Below are 24200 nucleotides of genomic sequence, written 5' to 3'. Positions count from 1 at the left end.
TGGTTCAGTAGGAATCACAATCATGGGAAAGACTGCTGACCTGACAGTTGTGCAGAAAACTATCATTGACACCCTCCATAAGCAGGAAAAGCCTCAAAAGTTAATTGCAAATGAAGTTGGATGTTCCCAAAGTGCTGTATTAAAGCACATTAATAGAAAGTTATATGGAAGGGAAAAGTGTGGAAGAAAAAGGTGCACAAGCAGCAGGGATGACCGCAGCCTGGAGAGGATTGTCAGGAAAAGGCCATTCAAAAGTGTTGGGGACTTTCACAAGAGCCACCACACAGAGATGGATCCTGGACATGGGCTTCAAATGTCGTATTCCTCTTGTCAAGTCACTCCTGAACAACAAACAATGTCAGAAGCGTATTACCTGGGCTAAAGGAAAACAGACCTGTTCTGTTGCTCAGTGGTCCAAAGTCTGCTTTTCTGAGGAGAGCAAATTTTGCATCTCGTTTGGAAACCAAGGACCCAGAGTATGGAGGAAGAATGGAGAGGCACACACTACAAGATGCTTGAAGTCCAGTGTGAACTTTCCACAATCTGTGTTGATTTGGGGAGCCATGTCATCTGCTGGTGTTGGTCCACTGTGCTTCATTAAGTCCAGGGTCAACACAGCTATCTACCAGGAGATTTTGGAGCACTTCATGCTTCCTTCTGCAGACAAGCTCTATGGGAATGCTGACTTCATTTTCCAGCAGGACTTGGAACCTGCCCTTACTGCCAAAAGCACCAAAACTTGGTTCAATGACCGTGGGATTACTGTGCTTGATTGGCCAACAAACTCTTCTGACCTGAACCCCATAGAGAATCTATGGGGCATTGCCAAGAGAAAGATGAGAGAACAATGCAGAAGAGCTGAAGGCTGCTATTGAAGCATTCTGGTCTTCCATAACACCTTAGCAGTGCCACAGGCTGATAGCTTCCATGCCACGCCAAATTGAGGCAGTAATTGCTGCAAAAGGGGCCCAAACCAAGTACTGAGTACATACAGTATGCATGCTTATACTTTTCAGAGGTCCGATATTGTTCTATGTACAATCCTTGTTTTATTGATTGCATGTAATATTCTAATTTTCTGAGATTGTGGATTTGGGGTTTTCATGAGCTGTAAGCCATAATCATCACAATTATGACAAATCACAGTTTGAACTATCTTGCTTTGCATGTAATGAGTCTATCACATATATTAGTTTCACCTTTTAAGTTGCATTAGTGAAATAAATGAACTTTTGCACAATATTCAAATTTTTCGAGTTTCATCTGTATATTCCAGCATTTCCAAAAAAAAATCAAGAAAAGTGGAAAAACAAACATTTTTTGCTACTCATAATTATGCATTTTATTGTGAATTAAACAGTTTGAGATTGCACTATAAAATGTTTAATTATGTGTAACAAAATACTTTGCTATAGACATTCTTTCTTTATTTTGTCCATTTTCCTAAAAACTAATTCTGGATTTTGTTGGTTTTCTCAGTACCATTGAGTTTTTAAAAGTAATAGGTGCTGCCACGTGAAATTTAGGTTTACTCATCATCGATTTCTTCTGCTGAGGACAATTACAGAAAATATATAACAGGCAAGAAAAGAGAATGTGCAAACAAGGATGTTTGAAATCTCAGTTACTTTAACACGTTATTTGCCACACAGCCTTGTTTGCACACTCCCCTTTATTGTGTGTTTTATATCTGTATCTGATTAACCTCAGCAGAAGAGATAAATAAAGGGAACACCTAGGTTTCAACTTTCAGACATATACCTTCAGTATTTTATCATAAAATGGGCTTGATTACAAGTGGAGCACAAAAATATTAGCTCTATCAAGCACTAATAGTGCTCAAATCAATAGTGCTCTAATTCTTGAGCTCATATTACAGGTTGAAAGTAAAAGCGTATTGTTCAAACAAATACCTCAGGCGTGCTAACATCTGAAGGATGGATAGCATGCGAGCACTAGGTCCCACTCCATATAGACTTGTATGGAGCACACTACAAAACCCTTTTCTGGCTTTTGCCCAAACGCTAACGCCAAGGTGCGCTAAGCCATGTGTGCTAAAGCCAAAGGTGAGTTAAGAAATAGGGCCCCATTTAACAATTGCCAGAAGGACAAAATTTGCTTCAATGAACCTGTCCACCCGACATTGCAACAAGCAAGCAGTAGTACGCTGCCCGCACTTAATATTGCATATGCGCTGCTTGTGCAATGCCACCCCCTGCTTAAAGGGACAGTCTAGTATAAATTAAACTTTCATTATTCAGATAGGACTTTTAATTTTAATCAACTTTCCAATTTACTTTTATCATCAAATTTGCTTTTTTTCTGTTGGTATTCTTAGTTTAAACTAAACATAGGCAGACTCATATGCTAATTTCTAAGCCTTTGAGGGCTGCCTTTTATTGCATGCTTTTTAAATCTCTTTTCAACACAAAGAGACAGAAAGTACACGTGGGCCATATAGATAACACTGTGTTCAGGCACAGGGGGTTATTTAAGATTTAGCACAAAACAATGCTAAATTTTAGACAATAGATAATAAACAGTTACAGTCATGTGATCAGGGGGCTGGAAGAAGGTTCCTAGATACAAGGTAATCACCGAGGTAAAAAGTATATTAATATCACTGTGTTAGTTATGCAAAACTGGGGAATGGGTTATAAAGGGATTATCTGTCTTTTAAAACAATAACAATTCTATGGTAGACTGTCCCTTTAAGTGAGGCCAGTAGTGAGCGAGCAGGGGCTGTCAATTACCCCAGTCGGACTTGTCCAGGGTTAGTTTAATCAAACAGCTAAGAGCTAACAAACAGGTTAGGAATTTGATGACTGCTGCTTCTTTACTATTGACTGCAGTCATGTGAGCCCATAGTTTAAATAGCATTGTTTTTTACTCAGAAGAATTTTATATATATATATATATATATATATATATATATATATTTATATATATATATATTTATATATATATATATATATATATATACTGTATGTATATATATATATATATATACTGTATATATATATATATATATATATATATATATATATTTATGTACATGTAGTATTTCTGTGTATATTGACTTCTTCATTGATTTTCATTGCATTATATGTTTTTCCCTCAGTTCTCTGCTTTATATTTTTAAACATTGCAACATCTTCCTTTTAACATCAAACCAATACATCAACTTTTTAAAAACCCTTTTATTCTTGAATACTCCTAAAACTGCCTTCCATGGAATAACTGTTGGGTCTAGTAGAGACCATAGCCCTATTTTGGAGCTATGAAGCCCCAGATGTCCATAATGACTATTATAGTATTTACCTGTGAGCAGTAGTTAAACACAGAAAGGCAGACAAAGTCAAAATCTCATACTAATATGGGGAAGTTTTCCAAGATGGCCCCGGAATAAAGATAACTGAATTATTGTGCATGCTAGTGTTAAAGCCTGTATACACGGGTCAACATGTCCCCCTCCTAGATCCTTTCCATAGCCTTTATTCCCCCCTCCACTTTAGGATCATACTGCACCTCCTTCTCCCTCCTCCCCCCTCCCACCTCCCTGCTGCTCTTCGCAAACATTTTGTCTGTAGTGTAGCAGTGCCACCTGTGTACAAGCCTAACCCTGCCACATACCTGATCCCTATTTGCAATTTGTTGTTATATTATTTCTACTGAAGCCAAACAATAGAAATTTTGTTAAAACAACGACAATGGCAAGTTCTTTTTTCTTACTTAAAGGGACATGAAACCCACATTTTTTCTTTTATGATTTAGAAAGAGCACGCAATTTTAAACAACTTTCTAATTTACTTCTATTATCTAATTTGCTTTCCTCTCTTGATATACTTTGCTGAAAAATATATCTAGATAGACTCAGTAGCTGCTGATTGGTTGCTGCACATAGATGCCTTGTGTGATTGGCTCTCCCATGTGCATTGCAATTTCTTCAACAAAGGATATCTAAAGAATGAAGCAAATTAGATAATAGAAGTAAATTAGAATGTTGTTTAAAATTGTATTCGCTACTTGAATCATGAAAGAATTTTTTGGGGTTTAGTGTCCCTTTAAAATTCCTGCAGACATGGACAGTGGTGGGTGAAGTTTGAAAAATAAAAAACAAAAAAACAATCACAGCAAACGATGTTAATCTATTCTAATAAAGTTCAGACTTTGCTAGTAGAAAAATGTTGTAATAACAAGTTGTTTTCTTTCTCTTTATGGAATGAGCCTTCAGTGGTGGAAACAATCGGCTAGATTACGAGTTGTGCGTTTTTTACGCCCGCTGGTATTACGAGTCTTGCAGGTTTAGGTGTACCGCACACTTGTTTGGCCTTACCGCAAAACGACTTACGCAAACTTCGTAAAGTCTTTTTTCTATGGCACGTCCATAGCGCTGATATTACGAGTCTGTCCTGGGAGGCAAAAAGTGAGCGGTACACCCTCTCCTGTCAAGAGTCCTAACGCATTTAAAAGTCAGTAGTTATGAGTAGTTATGAGTTTTATGGTACAACGCCGTAACATAAAACTCATAACTAAAGTGCTAAAAAGTACACTAACACCCATAAACTACCTATTAACCCCTAAACCGAGGCCCTCCCACATTGCAAACACTATAATAAAAATTTTAAGCCTAATCTGCCGCTCCTGACCCCGCCGTCACCTACATTATATTTATGAACCCCTAATCTACTGCCCCCAACATCGCTGCAATGTAACTATTAGTTATATTGTAGCTATCTTAGGGTTTATTTTATAGGTAAGTACTTAGTTTTAAATAGGAATAATTTAGTTAATGATAGGAATATTTATTTAGATTTATTTAAATTATATTTAAGTTAGGGGGTGTTAGGTTTAGGGTTAGACTTATGTTTAGGGGTTAATAACTTTAATATAGTGGCGGCAACGTTGGTGGCGGCAGATTAGGGGCAAATAATATAATGTAGGTGTCGGCAACATTGGGGAAGGCAGATTAGGGGTTAATAGATATAATGTAGGTGTCGGCGATGTTGGGGGCAGTAGATTAGGGTGTGACAGACCCTTCTGTCAGGACTGAAGGAGTTAATTGTGTTTAGCTAAGAAACTAATTTCTAAAGACAGGTTTTCTGGCCTCAGCTATTGTGTGCTATAATTACATTTAAGTAATAAACAGGCCATTGTTTAATCACCCTCAGAGAGCAGACGCTAGGTGATAAGACAAGCCAAATGTGTTTAAGTTGTTATCTGCCTAAGTAAAGTATTTAAGTAATGTAATTCTACTGTTTCATAAAAGGGCGTCTTCCCCTTTTTATCTAAATGTACAAGAGTCTTTCAACCCCCCCATCTGGGGTCAAACCTGTATAAATACTAGGCATCTAGCCTTTAATAAATGTCATTCTGTTTTAAACCTGAAACTGGCTGGGTTGTGAATTGCTGATTCCCTATGCAGGACATTGTTCATCTGGTATTAACCCTTGGTACACTGTTGGTACCGTAACATTGGTGGCAAGCGACGGAATGAACCTTATCGCCCAGAAGAGCAACTACACAAGCCAGTAACCTCAGGAAGAGGGGGATTATTACAATACTGACTAAGATGGAAAGACTACCAGGAACAGAAGGAACAAATGGGCCCAGCATAGCAGACAGAACCCCTGAAGAAGCAAGCTTTGATCGGGCGGTTAAAATAAGACTGGCATATTATGGCCCCAACCCATCTGCGGAAATTATCGACCGGGTCATAGCAGCTGTGGAGGCCAACCTACTTCGCCAAAGCGGCGCTGCAGCAAACCCAGTGGAAAAGAGAAAAGTAAATTTTGCAGCTTTTAAAAACTTCCTGGAAACAGAAGGAGAGATTGATGGGTACCTTGCGGATTTTGAGAGGCAATGTGCACTACACAAGGTACCCGCAGAGGACTGGGTCACGATATTATCCGGAAAATTATCCGGCCGGGCCAGTGAGGCTTTTCGGGCCATTCCAGATGAGGAAGTCGGGGATTATAATACTGTAAAAGAGGCTCTGCTCTCCAGGTATGCGGTTACACCGGAGGCATACCGGAGGCGGTTCAGAGACACTGTTAAATTAGCTGGAGATTCCTACCTTGAGTGGGCATGTAAGGTGCACCGCACAGCAGCTCACTGGATAGCGGGGTGCCAAGCCGTATCTGGGGAAGAGGTGCTGCAGCTATTCCTGTTGGAACATTGCTTCGACAAGTTACCCGCAGGAGTTCGAGAGTGGGTTCGGGACCGTAAACCCTCCACCCTGCATGAAGCGGCTCGCTTGGCAGATGAGTATACGGATGCCCGCAAACTGGACACTGCTACCACTAAGCCCCCTGCTAGAGTGGAGTACAGACCCCCAGTCACCCCAGCAGCTGCCAGTTACCAACCCCCGGCGCACCGCTAAACCACACGGCATCTGGCCACGAACTACCCTCAGAGAGCCCGGTTCAATTCGCGGGGCTACTCACAACCGATTCGATGCTTTGGATGTAAGCAACTAGGGCACAAAAGACCAGAGTGTCCCCTAAATGCAGCGAACCAAGCACAGTCCTGGAGAAGACCTGCCGGCGGAATCACACGTAACCCTCAGCCTGTGGCCCGCTACGTAGAGGCGCAAGAATGCTGGAGCATCCTACATGAGGCAGACCTTGTGCAAGCTGCCCACCGGAATAACCGGCAACTGGTTAAAGTGAATGGGAAGAAGGTCAGTGGTCTACGGGATACTGGTGCTACCATGACCTTGCTTCAAAAGAACTTGGCGTCTGAGAAACAGTACACTGGAGACACTGTGGCTGTGAGGGTAGCAGGGGGCGATGTGTTCAGCCTACCTGTTGCCAGGGTACATTTGGATTGGGGAGTGGGCGCTAGACCTGTGAATGTGGGGGTCAAGAAGGACTTACCTGCTGATGTTCTTCTTGGAAATGACTTGGCTCCCCTTGTTTCTGCCTATGCTCCCATGGGTCCCGCTGATGTTAACCCTGTGACTACCCGTGCTCAGATCCGTGCAGCAGAGACTGACCCCCCTGCTGCTAAGCCCCAGGACGCTGAGCTCAGTAAATCTCTATCCGCTATTGATACGTGGAAGTCCCGTTACAATGCGCTGATGAAGGAGAAGAGGAGCGCAGAGGAAAAAGCACGTTTAGAACGTGAATCTCTGCTAGACAAGCTGCACCGACAGACTGCAGAAAACACCAGCTTGAGAGTGGAACATGAAACATTAAAGACAAACTTAGCGACACTGGAGGAGAAGCTGACGCTGGCTCATAGTGAGGTGCTGCAACTCAAGGGCACCCTACGTCAGTATGAAGGGATTGTGGATACCTATAAAGAGCAGGTACAGAAAACTCGTAAAGAAGCTGATGGGATTTTGAAGGACTGTTTAGCCCTGGTCTGGGCACTGAGGAAGTTGAACCCTTCTTTGTATGGACAGGAATTCTCTCTCATAACGGGAATACAGATGGATTGTCCTGGCAAACTGACATGCCTACCACCTCCTAGTCCGGTCATCCCCAGGTTGACCCGCCAAAGGGTCAAGCCGGGTCTGCCGGAGTGTTCCACAAGGGGGGAGATATGTGACAGACCCTTCTGTCAGGACTGAAGGAGTTAATTGTGTTTAGCTAAGAAACTAATTTCTAAAGACAGGTTTTCTGGCCTCAGCTATTGTGTGCTATAATTACATTTAAGTAATAAACAGGCCATTGTTTAATCACCCTCAGAGAGCAGACGCTAGGTGATAAGACAAGCCAAATGTGTTTAAGTTGTTATCTGCCTAAGTAAAGTATTTAAGTAATGTAATTCTACTGTTTCATAAAAGGGCGTCTTCCCCTTTTTATCTAAATGTACAAGAGTCTTTCAACCCCCCCATCTGGGGTCAAACCTGTATAAATACTAGGCATCTAGCCTTTAATAAATGTCATTCTGTTTTAAACCTGAAACTGGCTGGGTTGTGAATTGCTGATTCCCTATGCAGGACATTGTTCATCTGGTATTAACCCTTGGTACACTGTTGGTACCGTAACATAGGGGTTCATAAATATAATGTAGGTGGCGGCGGTGTCTGGAACGGCAGATTAGGGGTTAATAATATAATGTAGGTATCAGCGATGTCGGGGGCGGCAGATTAGGGGTTAATAAGTGTAAGATTAGGGGTGTTTAGACTCGGGTTCATGTTAGGGTGTTAGGTGTAGACATAAATTTTATTTCCCCATAGGAATCAATGGGGCTGCGTTAAGGAGTCTTACGCTGCTTTTTGGCAGGTGTTAGACTTTTTTTCCACCGGCTCTCCCCGTTGATTCCTATGGGAAAATTGTGCACGAGCACGTTACACCAGCTCACCGCTGACTTAAGCAGCGCTGGTATTGGAGTGCGGTAATGAGCAAAATTTTGCTCAACTCTCACTTCTTGTCTTTTAACGACGGGTTTCTGAAAACTCGTAATACCAGCGCTGCAGGTAAGTGAGCGGTGAGGGAAAACTGCTCGTTAGCACCGCATAGCCTCTAACGCAAAACTCGTAATCTAGGTGTATAGGTTTATACCACTATTCTAGAGAATAGTCACTCCCCTTGTAAGAACACAAAGGATGTAAAATCACTGCTCTGTGTACCTAGCACCACTGATGCAGTTAAATTACTGCCCTGTGTGTTATTGGGAAAAAAGATTGCGAAAAGTCACTTATCTATGTGACAGGCAAAAAGCTTGGAGGTAAAAAAAAAAGTATAAATCACAGATCTGTATTACTGGAAGCAAGTGGAGGAAGTAAAATCAATGTGGTGCCTTTCCAGTCAAAGGAGAGTTAAAAAAAAATCACTATTCTGTGTGCATTACTGACAGACAAAAGGGGTAAAATCACAGGTTGTTTTTTTTGTGTTACAGACACCTGTCTTACCCCTATTTTTTTTTATCACAGTCCTCCCTAATAATTTGTTAGCTTAATCAAGCCAAAGACAATTTAAATATTTAAATATGCATATCAGTGTTATGAAAAGATGTCACTACGTATTGCAATAAAAAGGTACCACATTATTTTTTGCATCTGAAGTCTATTAAAAAAAATAAAGTATATACTGTACTACTAATGCTATTTTTTTGCATCGGAAGTCTATGCATAAAGTCACCTTGGGCTATTGTTATTAACCCCTTCACTGCTGAGCTTTTTCCACCTTTGTGCAGAGCTGTTTTGGAGTTTTTAGGTGCTGCTCACATTAAATTCCCATGTAGGCATAGATATAGGGTTATATATTAATATAGAACAGGTTTGCTACAGTGCGATCGCACTGTAATATTATAAGTAAAACACGACCACACAATCGCAATATTATGAAATATGAATATTACAAATGTGAAAACGCAATGCAATATTGTGAAATATGAAAATGGGAAAACGCAATGCAATATTGTGAAATATGAATACTGCAATTGTAAATGCGTGTTCTCAATATAATGAAAATATGAATATTGAAAACACATAATCGCAATATTAAAATAAGTAAAAATACACAGCTAAGGACACAAAAGAAGATAAGTACAATCACGTTTACAGTTTGCATACTTACTTTAACATTATACAATACATATACATTAAAGAATGTATATACAAGTTTCATATACCCACAATCCCTCAGCTCCTATAGGTGTGCTATTGATATGTTTTATTCACTATTGTAAGAACAGGGGTTGGGTTTCTGTTGACACTTGTAAATTGTATTGTCATACATTACTGTCTAAAGGGATCATTTACATGATGCTGCTTTGAATATATCACCAGTATCAGAGAAGCATTATCACCCACTGAAATGTATTGTAAACGCCTCTCAGCAATGCTGCCTTTAAACAGAACTGTCAGCCTTTTTAAATATTTCACCAGCTTTCTCAACATAACGATGGATCCCTTTTGAATATCCCAACCTCCTTGTGGCACTTACAATTATCAGGGCCTTAGTCTTCCAGAAAGACCAATGTACTTTGATGAACAGAGACAATACGTATGCACTAATATCAATACACATTAGCTGTTGAAGGTATTTACAGATGTTAGACTCATTGGCCTCTGGGTACAGTAATATCAAAGAGGTACACTCACCATATATCAGATTTGGAATTGTATCCACTATGTGTGAAGACTTCCGGACTCATATAGTGTGGGGTTCCAGTGAATGTGGTGGCCAGATCAGATGGTACTGATAAAATACGAGATACACCAAAGTCACCTGGATTAAAAACAAAACCATAGGGAAAAAATGTTTTAATAGTGCACATATATCTAACTGGTGCTTTACTGATCAAGACCCATTATATACATTATGGTCATACCTCAATAAGGGCTAGATTACAAGTGGAGCGCTATCGCTCTGCTAGAAGTAAGATTTTTGCGCGGCCTGTATTGTGAGTATTACAAGTTAAAAGTAAAAAGTTTTCACTCGCACACTAACCTGATGCGCGAAAAAAGCTGAACTTCGAATATTGTGGCCACGATAACATATCCTCCCATAGACTTCAATGTAGCTCAAAAAGTGGGAAAAAAACTATCGCCCTTATTCGAAATGCAAACCCGATTGCATTTTCTCAAGTGCTCAAACCCATCATGAAATATTAATATTTCATATTCCAATGTTCTTCACATAGAAGGATATGTTCTATTTTTATATATATATATATATATATATATATATATATATATATATATATCTACGTGTATATATCTATATATATATATGTGTTTTTTTGGGGGGATAACATATCTATCAATCAATATATATAAATATATATATAATCATATATAGGTATAAATTTATATAGGAATGTCTATTTATAAATACTTAGAACATATTCCCCTATGTGAAGAAAATTGGAATAGGAAATATTTACAGTATAAATATGCTTTTTAATTTTTTCAGCTACTTGACTGCAAAGGGCTCCAGTGCACTTATATAAATTTCTATATATGTGAACATATGTATTTATGTGTGTATATATTTCTGTAAATACATAAATACATATCTACACACATATAAATAAATATATATATACATATTTAGACATGTTCATGAATTTATCTCTATATTAAAGCCCTTTGCAGCATTTTCTTTTCTAACACCTGAGACCGCATATCTTTGAGCCCTTACAACTTTTTTATGCAATTTTTTAAAATAATTTTTATGAGATTGTGTTATTATAAGTGTAACTGTACTTTTTAATGTATTTTTGATGTGTTTTGTGCAACTTTTTTTATTAGAGTGTAACAGTTAACTAGAGCTTTCAACCTGTAATATGAACGCTGCTTTTGACATGTGCAAACACCCACGATAAACCCCTTCTTGCGCACGCACAACCATTAACACGCCACTCGTAATCTAGCTCTAAGCGTTTATGTTAAAGAAAAAGTCATGTAGAGATTCAAAATTCTATTGGACATGAAACCCAAAATTTTTGTTCCACAATTCAGATAGAGCATGTTATTTTAAAAAAACTTCTAATTTACTTCTATTATCAAATGTTCTTCATTCTCTTGGTGTCTTTTGTTAAAAAGCAGGGATGAAAGCATACAAGCACGCTATTTATCGCTCCTGCTCACACGCTAACTCTGCTGGAAGTAAACTTTTTGTGCACATCTGGTAGAGCATGTATTACAGGTAGAAAGTAAAAAGTTTGCATGCAAGCGCTAACCCGACGCGTGCAAAAAGCCAAACTTCGAATATCGTTAGCGTGTTAATGTATTCCCCATAGACTTCGATGGACACCCAGCATGTCGCAAACCCTATCATGTTCTATTTGTTTTTAAATATATATATATATATATATATATATATATGATGGATTTTTGGTCAAATATATATCTATAACTACTGTATATATATACTGTATGTATGTATATATATATATATATATATATATATATATATATAATTATATATAGGTATATATTTATATATATATATATATATATATATATATATATATAAAAAGATATATATAGGAATATCATTGGAATGTGAAATATTTACAGTAAATACATAGTTAAACACTTTATTAACCCCTTAAGGATCGGGCATTTCAGAATAAAACTTCCCCAAAAGACCAGAGCATTTTTAGCATTTTTGCCATAACTACATTTAAATAGAAATAGAGCCTTGGTTTGTTTTATTTACCTATAAAAACTATATATTTTTTTTAGTAGACAACCCGAGGTATTGATCTAGGCCCATTTTCGTATATTTAATGCCACCATTTCACCGCCAAACACCTTAGAATTTAAAAAAAAAAAAACATTCACTTTTTTACAAACTTTAGGTTTCTCACTGAAATTATTTACAAACAACTTGTGCAATCATGGCACAAATGGTTGTAAAAGCTTCTCTAGGATCCACTTTGTTCAGAAAAAGCAGACATATATGGCTTTGCCATTACTTTTTCGTAATTAAAAGGCCGCTAATTGCAGCTGTGCACCACACTTTTATTATTCCCAGCAGTGAAGGGGTTAATCAAGTAGCTTGTAAGGTAAATGTTAGCTTTAGTACAGCATACCCTTCCACCTGACACTTCCCACCCCCTGATCCCTACCTGATCCCTCTTAAACAGCTCTCTTCCCTTCCCCACCCCCCAATTACACATATGATACGAGATCTCGGGAACAGACTGTCAGCCCACACAAATTAAAGTATAACAACTGTTCTGTTTATTGCCCGCCCACAATGCAGTTATATAGTTTACATCACAAACATTGTCAATTGACACAGAGGGGCTTCATACACGCCCCCTTATTGCAACATACTCAGTAAAAAATAACAACACTTGAGACAAATAAAAGGCAAGAAAACTGTAGACATTCGGTCTTGATATACGATAACAAGAAATATATTGAAACCATGTTGATACTAACAAGCAAGAACAAATGCCAGTAGAATACGGTTGAGAATAGCAGAAGCAAATATATTGAGAACAACAATAGTTCAGTGTTAGCTTAGAAATGCTGACAAGATACACAATGCAAAAGTGACAAGATGGAGGCAGATTAGTTATACATTCTTACATTGCCCCCTTTTATTCTAACAGAATAACATACAATAAAACAACTATATAAATGGCCCAGGAAATTTGTAAATCTATTAACAAATCTATTTAAATATAGTACACTTATTGCTAAAATAGCTAACCATAATAAAGACTGACTAGGCTACAGTTTATCACTGCATATTAGTACGGTCTCTCCAATACTCTCTGTCTACCTCAAACACGACTACTAAGCCAGGAAAAACTGCTATACCTCGGCAAGAGGCTATGGGGCCTATTTATCAAAGCGTCAACTATGTTGCATTCGCCGGCGTCAATAAGCTCGCCAGACATTGCTGACGCGGACCTGAATACAATCTCCTTATTTATCAAAAAAGCCATAAAAAACATGCGCGTCAAGTATGGTGCGAAGAGCATTGGACTGGTGTTAACTAACAGTCATCAAGGCCGCGGTTATTCAGGGTTTTCCCAACTTTATTTATACCATTTCATTACTGTCCATGAACAAACACATTTCTCTAAAGCTAATCTTTTATTTTTCATCTGTTAATGTCCAAGAAATAGATTGATTTATACCTCAACAAACATTATCTCATAGAAAGTTATTTTTATATTGATTTGTTATATGATACTTTCACAGATATTAATGTGTATTTGTATTTTCTAGGAGTCATATTTTCTATTTATTTTTTAAATTATTATTAAGGCCTATTTATCAAAGCGTCAACTGAAAATACACTTGAATTCCGTGTTGTAATTGTCGCAAGATTGATCCGCTGTAGTTATCAAAGCGTCAAGATCAGCAAATGTTGACCTTTGTGACGTAAAATACGATCCTGCAATCTCATTCCGACATAGATCGATGCTTGCGTCATTACAGATGTTCCGAATTCAGATTCAACTCTATTTGAGCTTTTTCCCAATTTATCAAACATTTAACAGGTAGGCTCGCGTGTATTCCGACGCAGTGTATCTAGTTTTCAATCCACAACCCTTGAGATTGCGGATGTCATAGAACTCAATGGGAGTCTGAAAACACAGAAAGCTTATGTTCGATGCTACAAGAGAATGAAGTATATTACATAAACTCTATTCAAATTGTATACCCTTTCTAAATCAAACAATATTATTGCTACACATTTGGTGCACTAATTACTACTTATGGATTATGCTACAAATTTGTCTCTCATTACAAAGCAAGGGGACAATATTATTTCTACACATTTGTTGAAAGGTTTTGCCCCAAACTTGTCGCACTAATAGATATAGAGGGAAAAAATTAAATACACAACATAATATAGCTAACTTCCTTTTTATTTTTTGTGAAAAATCTATGTGCACCATGTTTAAGCCATGTAATACAAGTCCCACTCTCCACTTCGCACCAATTTTGATGCAACACTTTTCGCACCAATTATGACGCAAACTCCTAAACAACCAACACACTAGTGAATTTTTCAACCACTTTTGATTGGAATATGCATAATCACATGATTTATGACATCAGCCAATATGATTCAAATATACATTTTAAACTATCAATAACAAATCAAATGCTCGATACTTGTGTCATTGATCACTCATCAGAATTTGTAAGTGCCATTTGTTACATTGTGTATTATACTTTGAAAGTATGTATATGTGAATTTAGAATTAAAGATAAACAATGATGCTGGCATTAGGACACACAGTGTAATATTTTAGACAAAGATTTTAAAATTCGAATTGATGTTTGATTCAATATAATCTTAAACTGATAGCTCGAAGGGATAGCCTACCTAACATTAAACTGTCATGATTCAGATACAGCAGAAATTAAAATCACATCTTTATTGTCATGCTATTTTCAATGTATTTCTTCCTTCTCTTGAATTTCTTTTTTCAGTAAGAAATGTCATCTTATATGCCAGCCCATTTTATAACACCTGTGAAGGGGTGGTTTTTAAAACTAGATTGCAATCAGGAGGGGTTACACAGGTACAGAGAGAAAACTGGCCCAGCTCTTAAAATATCCATTGATTGCAAATAAATACATATGATACTCTTATTACATGTTATATTTGCAATTATTCCTGCTCAGAATAATAATACATTTACACTATATACATATAGTGGTATAAATAAACACAGAGATATGAAAGACAGCATTGTTTAAAAAAAAAAAAGGAATTTAGGGACATGTATATAAATATGCATATAAATATGTTTGCAAAAGATTTCTGACACAACACACACACACACACACACACACACACACACACACACATATATATATATATATATATATATATATATATACACACACACACACAAGTATGTACAAAGATATATGTACAAATTCTAGCATTAATAATCATTTATAAAAGCATATCATTCATGACTTCTAGAAATACAAATACCGATTAATTTATGTGAAAGTATCATATAACAGATGTTTTTGTATAACAAATCAATATAACAATAACCTCCTATGAGATATTGTTTGCTGAGGTATAAATGTAGCTATTACTTGGACATTAACAGTTGAAAAATCAAAGATTAGCTTTAGAGAAATGTGCTTGTTCATGGACAGTAAGCAAATGGTATAAATAAAGTTGGGAAAAACCTGTATAACCGCGTCATCGATGACTGTTAGTTAACAGTCCGATGATCTTCGCACCGTACTTGACGCGTGTGTTTTTGACGGCTTTTTTGATAAATAAGGGGATCGTATTCAGATCCGCGGCAGTGATGTCTGGCGATCGTATTGATGCCGGAGAATGCAACATAGTCGACGCTTTCATAATTTGACCCCCTATGTGACAATGCTAAGTAACTTTTGCTAAGACTTGCGACAACAATGAAAAATAAAACAGTAAAAAAAAATTTAGTTTCTTCACACCCTCCTCTTTGAGCTACTAAAAATTAACCTAGTATTATTTTATTCAGCAAAGCTACTACATGTAATGTTTATAATTCTCCTAATATGATCTAAGTAGAATCAGCTGTCTCATCTGATATAAACACTATTAATTAACTAATTATTTTATGCAACCTAAATTCTCTCACACTCTATGAGGAAAGAATACAGTCATAACATTGTTAAAACTGCATAAAGGTAAACACATCTTTATGGTAAGATAATCCCCTTCACTGTTGAACACCTGGAATTACAAAATCCAAATAGCAGATACCATACCAGTTAAATAAGGGAAAAAATACATATGCTTTATTAACACAAATCCAATAAGATTGTAAGTGGATAATATACCGTCAGTATCATAATTATACCACCCCCAAAACTCATATTTCTCTTTATAATTGTTATAAATTTCTAGCTGAGACGTATCCTTAGGGGCATACTTATCAAGCTCTGTATGGTCTAAAGACCGCTGCTCCATAACTTGTCGAATACGATCGGGTTGATTGACACCCCCTGTTAGCGGCCTGCAGGGGGCAGCTTTGCACCAGCAGTTCACAATCTCTTAATCTCTTTATTTCGAGTAATTTGATTATACACTAAGGAATATAATTGCAAAGGGAAATTCCTACAAAAACTTCCTGTTCTCATAGCTTTCTCCATTGTAAGACACACACACACGTATATATATATATATATATATATATACACACATATATGTGTGTGTGTCCCCTCTTTTTTTTCCCTCCTAGGCGCTTGGCATTTCTTTACTTAAAAGTTTTACTTGCATTAAATCTTCAATCTTTTGGAGAGTGCACTACGGATTTTTTTATCTGTACAGATTTACCTACGTATGGAAAACTAAAATCATTTAGTTAGTGTTTTTTATGTAAACAGCTCCGTGATCTCATCTTGCAAATACAAATATTTTATTAACAACTTGTCTAAATGGGTTAATTTTCTTACTTAAAAACAATCACTCAAATCACATAAATAAAGATACTTATCAATAATCCCCCCTTTGTTAGTGTGAAACACCCAATGGGGCCTATTTATGAAATGTCTCTCCAAAATGATCCGATCAGCGGATCATGTCTGACAGACAATATGCTCTCCGCATTCAGCATTGCGCCAGCAGCTCTTGTGAACTGCTGGTGCAACGCCGCCCCCTGCAAATTCGCGTATTCGATCGGGTTGATTTCACGCGATCTCTGTCTGCCTCCTCAGAGCAGGCGAACAGGTTATGGAGCAGCAGTCTTTAGACTGCTGCTTCATAACTGGTGTTTCTGGCGAGTCTAAAGGCTCACCAGAAACACGGCCCTTCAAACTCCTTACGGAGCTTGATAAATGGGCCTCTATGTGTCACGCAAACTCAATATGACAGCAAACTAAAAGACAATTCATGCACCCCTAAAGAAGTAGTATCCTTCAAATCAGGAATATACATCCCTATAAATATTCAACACATACAGCACCCTTCCACACACATTCTCTAAAAAATAAAAACATTCTGTAAGAAATCATTTAAAAACAACTGTCCACTACGCAAAACAAAACATTAACAGTCGGCACAAACTTTTAAAAATAATTCAAATCCTATAACAACCTTTCATGCTCTGGTTTTACCAATTCTACCGTGCACAATACTATGAGATCACGCTAATAATGCAATCACTTCAGAAGATCAATAAACTCTAGTTGCACATTTACAAATAAAATTCCCAACCATAAATTTACCAAGGAACACACACAATAAAGGACACAACACCTGCTCACATTCACAGGGCAAACCCACTGTTAAAGAATCATGTGTGGCACAAATAATTTATGAAAAACTTTAAGGTCCATTGGCGGCAGTAACCAGTCATGTAGCTATTACAACTTCATCATCATCATTATTATCATATGTAGTAAACCTGTGATATGCTATACTTTAATATCACCATGATTATTATAAATATCTATTACTCATTTATGGGCTACAATTTAATATTCAACATTTTCTTGCAGCTCTCTGACTAAATATAACAATCTTATAATTATAAAAAGGAAATTTTTGTAGATCATAATAATGATATACAATAATAGATTAAGGGCTGACCATTAACATATATATATTACATATATAACCAGCCATGTCTAGGAAACTTATCTTATTTAATATTAGAAATCTACCTCTTACATTGTATCAGAACCTGCATATATTTAAATTAGAGCTCTCTCTCTGATATTAATTTCTAAAGTTACTAGGAGACACACTAATTCAGGGACGGAACTACTGGTGATGCGACATTCGCGACCTGGCCTAGGAGGTCCCTCCCACAAGGAGGCCAAACTTCAGATTGTATTTTGTAATGTATTTTTTGTTTCCAATTCCAATAACTTTAATTCCAGCACAAACTTTTTTTGATAAAGAAAGTTTGTGCTTGAATTAAAGTTATTAGAAACAAAGTCTGACCCTGCCCGCTTAAGCCTGGAACTTCCTATTTTGACAATTGGCACGCACTGACTAGAGAGTCGGCCTCCTCCTGACTGACTGCACATGTAGTCCTCAATCTCGGCTTGTGGCTGCACATGCACTCAGTCTAGTTTGTGTCAGTAGTAGGAGCGGAGTCTGCGGCACGGCAGTGACGTGACGAGTGGAAGACGGCAACCGCAGAGTTACACTGCTGAAGTTGGCACTCGGGGTCAGGGGAGAAACAAGGGGGGACCAGGTGACAAGGCAGGTAAGCAGTAAACAGTCCGATTTCAGGCTTCTCTCAATCTCTAAGTAGGTTGGTGCAGTGGAATGGAAACTTATTACTTGGACAGCGGGCTGTATATACTAACGCTGCTGAGAGCGGGGTGTCTGCAATATATACGGTCTGCATCACAGTGCTTCATAGTATATGCTGGCTGCAACACAGTGTCTGCAATATACACTGTTTGCAACACAGTGCTTCATACTATTACATACTAGTACTGTATATATATGACATTCTAGTCTAGTAGTAAAATGCTTAATTAATCAGAGCATTGTGTTATTAATTAATTTCTCACTGTTTTTATCCTTTTTAAAGGGGTTTAACACAGTTAAAGTTGTGCTCCCAGGCGCAATGCTGTGGTGAGCCAGTTAGGAGCGGCACAAGTAGCTACCAATCATTGGCAATGTGATTGTTAAAAAAGTATGGGGGAACAAGTATTTAATTAATAATAAAATATTCTAACAAATTAGAGCCGCATTGTATTACACTAAAATGTCTGTTTAAAATTAAATTATATATTTTTATTCCAAAGTTTCTAGAGGTTTGTGAATTGGGTTTCACAGCTCAGAGTTTTAACCAGGACAGTAATTTAAACTTATGCAGTGCAGATACCTTTTAAACCTTAAAGAGACAGCAAATCTATATCTAAAATGCAAACTTTTACATAAGAGTATACCAAGGAGTGGCACTTGTATTAAGCCTTGTATGATAGCAGTGGTTGCAACAATTTTATACAAAGTGACAGTGGCATAACTTCATGGGTCGCAAAGGTTGAAGGTTCGACCGGGCCATGGAGATCTGCCACTCAGGAGGGGCCCAGCATGTGCTGTGAGTGTGGTATACACAGTTGTAGCCAGGGACTGACAAAATGAAGGCAAACTTTTACAGTCTGATAGTAGAGGCAAATGAAATTAGTTAAAATATAGCTTTTATTAAGTTCCTTAAAAGATGGGTAAACACAAACATAGGCTGCCTAAACAGGATTGACAGCCACGATAAACTAATGATGATGCGGTAGAGGCGGAACTTCCGGGTATAGGAGTAAATAAATATCTTGAACCACGGCGGCCCGCCGCCTTTGATAAAGCCTTAGCAGGCGAAACGCGTCAGGGGGTTGTGTGGGACGATGGGGTCCCATTAGAAGTTGTTTTTTAAAAACCTATCACAGTTGCTAAAACTATTATTTAAAGATATCAAAAATCGAGAACCTGTTATTGGGATTGGGGGTGGTGCCTCAACTAGAGAATTAGCGCTTTTTCTATCATATATTCTTATGAGATGATTACCGGGTAAACGGAGAACTCAATAGGATAGTATAAGGAGGAAAACAGCAATCGTGTTTGTTGCAGCATACAGTTATTTTTGAATAACAAGTTAACCAATACCTAGTAGTGTATGAATGTTAGTGGTGATATGTACCTAGTGTGAATTGTGAGGTGTAAAAGACACAATATAGTGATTAAATACGAGAAGCATGCTGCGTGTAGTATATGACACAAAGTAACTTTAGACATAGCAGCATTGCTACAAAACGCTACCCGAGCAAGATTACTGTCCACAATTAATCAGAGTCACTGACTTAACATTAAGTAAACAGGAGAAACACGCTACTTGCAGCATATAATAAAAAGTGACACAGGACATAGAAAGAACGTTATAAAATCGCAACTTAGCAAGATTATTACTTATAATTTATCTGAGTCACTTTAGATATTACAATACCTAACAATTAATAAGAGGCTAAAACGCACCTAAACAAGCCATTACTGGAAATGAGAATACTCTCCCAAAACAAACATACACACTGACACTGGTAAAAAGTGTATGAATATATACAGTGGCAACAAGCCGAGGCTATTACACTGATACAAATAAGTGTTACTATAAGATAACAACAATATCATTTTTATACATTTTCTATCAGCTAAAAGAAAGTGTAAAAATGGTGACGCTAAAGTACCAATAAAGTGTACACTATACAAATTACAAATGGAAAACCTTGGCCTTTTCAGTACAAATTATTGACTGCTAAAATAAGTGGGAATTAAAAAAATAAAAGTGCCATAATTTATTTAAGTACATATCACGCATTACAAATAAGGACCTCAGAAATACAAAATATCTGCACTATGTGGTAATGGCAATTATATTGCAATATTGTGAAATTTAAAGTAACATAGGCATGATATACAACGTATCTGTACTTAGCAGTGGCAAAACAACGTATGCATCCACAATCAGTGACGGCAAAATACTGCAGTGTTATTAAATTTAAGTAACACATGCAGGATACGCAAAATATTCACATAAAAGCAACAGAAGCAAGATATGCAATATATTAATAATTAGAAGTGATGGTACAATAGCGGCGATGCTGCAAAAATTTATATAACTGTTGCAATTCAGTAGATACCGCTTCACCGGTACACAAATATTTATATAGAGTAGTGATTGTCAAAATCGCATTGGAAAACAATAAATGCCAGACTTGTATGGTATTCGCACCCTGAATCAAACATATTCATACTCAATAAAGGCACAAGAATTGCAATATTGTCAAAATTAAAGTGATATACGCAGGATATGCACTATATTTGTATAGAACATTTATTGTGAAATTCAGAACACAATACACAAGATAAACCATTGATATAAATAGCTAAACCTCCTCAAATTTAGAACACTATCCATAACCAATTCAGGTCTACCCCAATAGTCCTAGAAGATAATCTGAAATAATTTCATTGTTATATGGTAGATAGGTATTATTTATACGTATAAATCACTTGGCACCTACCATTCTACCCAATCAAACAGGTTGACATGAACTAGTGAGTACTGAAAATTAATTTACGTTACAAAGGCCAGATATAGAATTAACAGGTCTCACAGTTTAATTATAGCAACAAGTGATAGAGTGATTTTAAATGTTTGTGTTTACCCATCTTTTAAGGAACTTAATAAAAGCTATATTTTAACTAATTTCATTTGCCTCTACTATCAGTCTGGGCAAAGAGTGCTATACAAGCATTTCTTTCTAGGGAATCTAATCCCAATCGTCCAAAAAGTTTTGCACTAAATGCTAGCACCACTCCTCATAAGTAAATAATATATAGATACTGATATAAAAAGTATCTTAAGTAACTAAGATTACTGAGGAGCGTGCCTTTATAGTGCCCTTGCTATTCTGTGTGTGTAAACTTCTACAGTCATTGCCGCTCTGCTTCTCTCACATCCGCCCTGCCCTCTTCACATTATAGAAGCCTCCAGTTTACATTATGATATATATATATCTACTACTATGTGTGTCATTCTACAGAAAGAAGAGGTGAATGTGGGAAGAGCAGAGCAGCGAAGCAGGCTGTAGAAGTTGGAGTGCATGCAGTATCAATGTAGATTATCATAATTGGATAAGTATTTGCCAGTATGTGTACCTGTCCAGTTATAAGTATTGACGGGCAGCTGGGGCAGTTAGGATGAAAAAATACATATGAATATTTTTTGGGAATAAAGTTTATTTAAAGAAATATAATCCATGATTTTGTATTGATTAATGCAGGTACAAGTAACACAGTAACATGGTTTACTTTTTTAACAAATGATGCAGGTGCATGCATGCAAAAAAACACACAACAAAACAATGGACCATTATATATATCATGTGCCTTTGTGTTTTTTATGCCTTTTTCATGTGCACTGTTATTTGTGGTCTTGTTTATAATAGTTGTATTCTGTTTTATACTGATATATACAGTCCACAGCACAAACTGTTAAAAAGTGTTCTTTGTTAATCCACAGACATTACACAATTATGCAGCGTTTTGAGACAAGCTCTTGCGTGATTAAGAGCTTGTCTTGAAACATTGCATACTTGTGTAAAGTCTGTGGATTAATAAAGAACACTTTTTAACGGCTTGTGCTGTGAACTGTATATATCAGTATATGCATAGTGGGGGTATGGGCAGATACCCCAGCCTACATCGGCACTTATTGTTCCTGAGATAGAGCTGCTATTGCAATATTGTCTTGGGTTATATATATATTTATATGTATATATATATATACAGTATATATACTAATGCATGGTAACTAACAACAGCCTCACACCGTACTAGTGGGGGGGGGGCCTTCATGGATTCTTGCACCAGGGCCCTGAGGTTTCTAGTTACGCCTCTGCACTAATTCTTACACACAATTTAAAATAAACAACCAAACCAATGCAGTGTGAAAGTTATTACACAGCAATACGTTACCAGTTCATATAGTACAATTAGAAACAACTCATGCTGAATTCCTCTTCTCGCAAGGAACAGACCCAAATACTTAGATACAATAAATAACATACAGTTTATCATCTTTCCACAAACTCCTTACATAAATCTTGCACATATTCTCATAACAACATACTTAAATCAAACTATTAATTACATGCCAATAAATGCTCTTATATTCACCGGAACCGTGACCTAAAATCATACACCTCATCATACTTACAAATTCCTTAGTTCACTTGCAAAAAAAACCCCAACAATATATTTAAATGCCTCAGACAGGTGGAAACACATTAAGAGGCCTATCTATCAAGTTCCGAATGGAGCATGAAGGGCCGTGTTTCTGGCGAGTCTTCAGACTCGCCAGAAACAGCAGTTATGAAGCAGCGGTCTAAAGACCGCTGCTCCATAACCCTGTCCGCCTGCTCTGATGATGCGGACAGGAATCGCCGAAATTCAACCCGATCGAGCACGATCGGGTTGATTGACACCTCCCTGCAGGCGGCCCATTGGCCGTGAGTCTGCAGGGGGCGACGTTGCAACAGCAGCTCTTGTGAGCTGCTGGTGCAATGCTGAATACCGAGAGCGTATTGCTCTCCACATTCAGCGAGGTCTTGCAGACCTGATCCACACTGTCGGATCAGGTCCGCAAGACCTTTAATAAATTGGTCTCATTGTCTCTTATCAGTCCCTACATGTATGAAACATATATCACTTAAACAAAAAAAATGCTATTATTGGCACACAGAATTAAGCACTGTACACATTTTTATTATTACATAACTTTAAAATCAAGTTACAGCAATAATACTTTAAGGAACAGCAAAACATATCTTCCTATTTCTTAGCTAAAAAACACTGATACACAGTTAACAGCTTTAGCCAATTAATTACCAGGCAAGAACACAGATAAAAAACAACAACACCTCGGACAGATTTTGCAGCGGTTGTAACAAATACACAAAAATCAACTTGCATACCTCAAATATTTCACAAAATTCAATCCCAAAATGTATTCTTAAGCAGCGTTAACATACATTAAACCTTTAGTGACTCAGGAAACACATTTATTAATGCTCTATCATTTTAAGGAAAATAAAAAAATAAAATTTCAAACATATTAGTGACAGAAAAAAACACAAGATTAACAGTATCATTTTGTAACACACCAAGAAAAATAGTTTTTCCATACTTTGTGATAGATAAGCCTGGTAACAGTATCAATGATGTAATCCGATAAACGTCTATTCAACAAAACTAGGCGTTCAATCATCAGGCCATCACAAACAAAGTTCTGTGATC

This window comes from Bombina bombina, chromosome 1, assembly GCF_027579735.1.
Source record: "Bombina bombina isolate aBomBom1 chromosome 1, aBomBom1.pri, whole genome shotgun sequence".
In the NCBI taxonomy this organism is placed as follows: Eukaryota; Metazoa; Chordata; class Amphibia; order Anura; family Bombinatoridae; genus Bombina; species Bombina bombina.
This window is presented reverse-complemented; position numbering follows the sequence as displayed.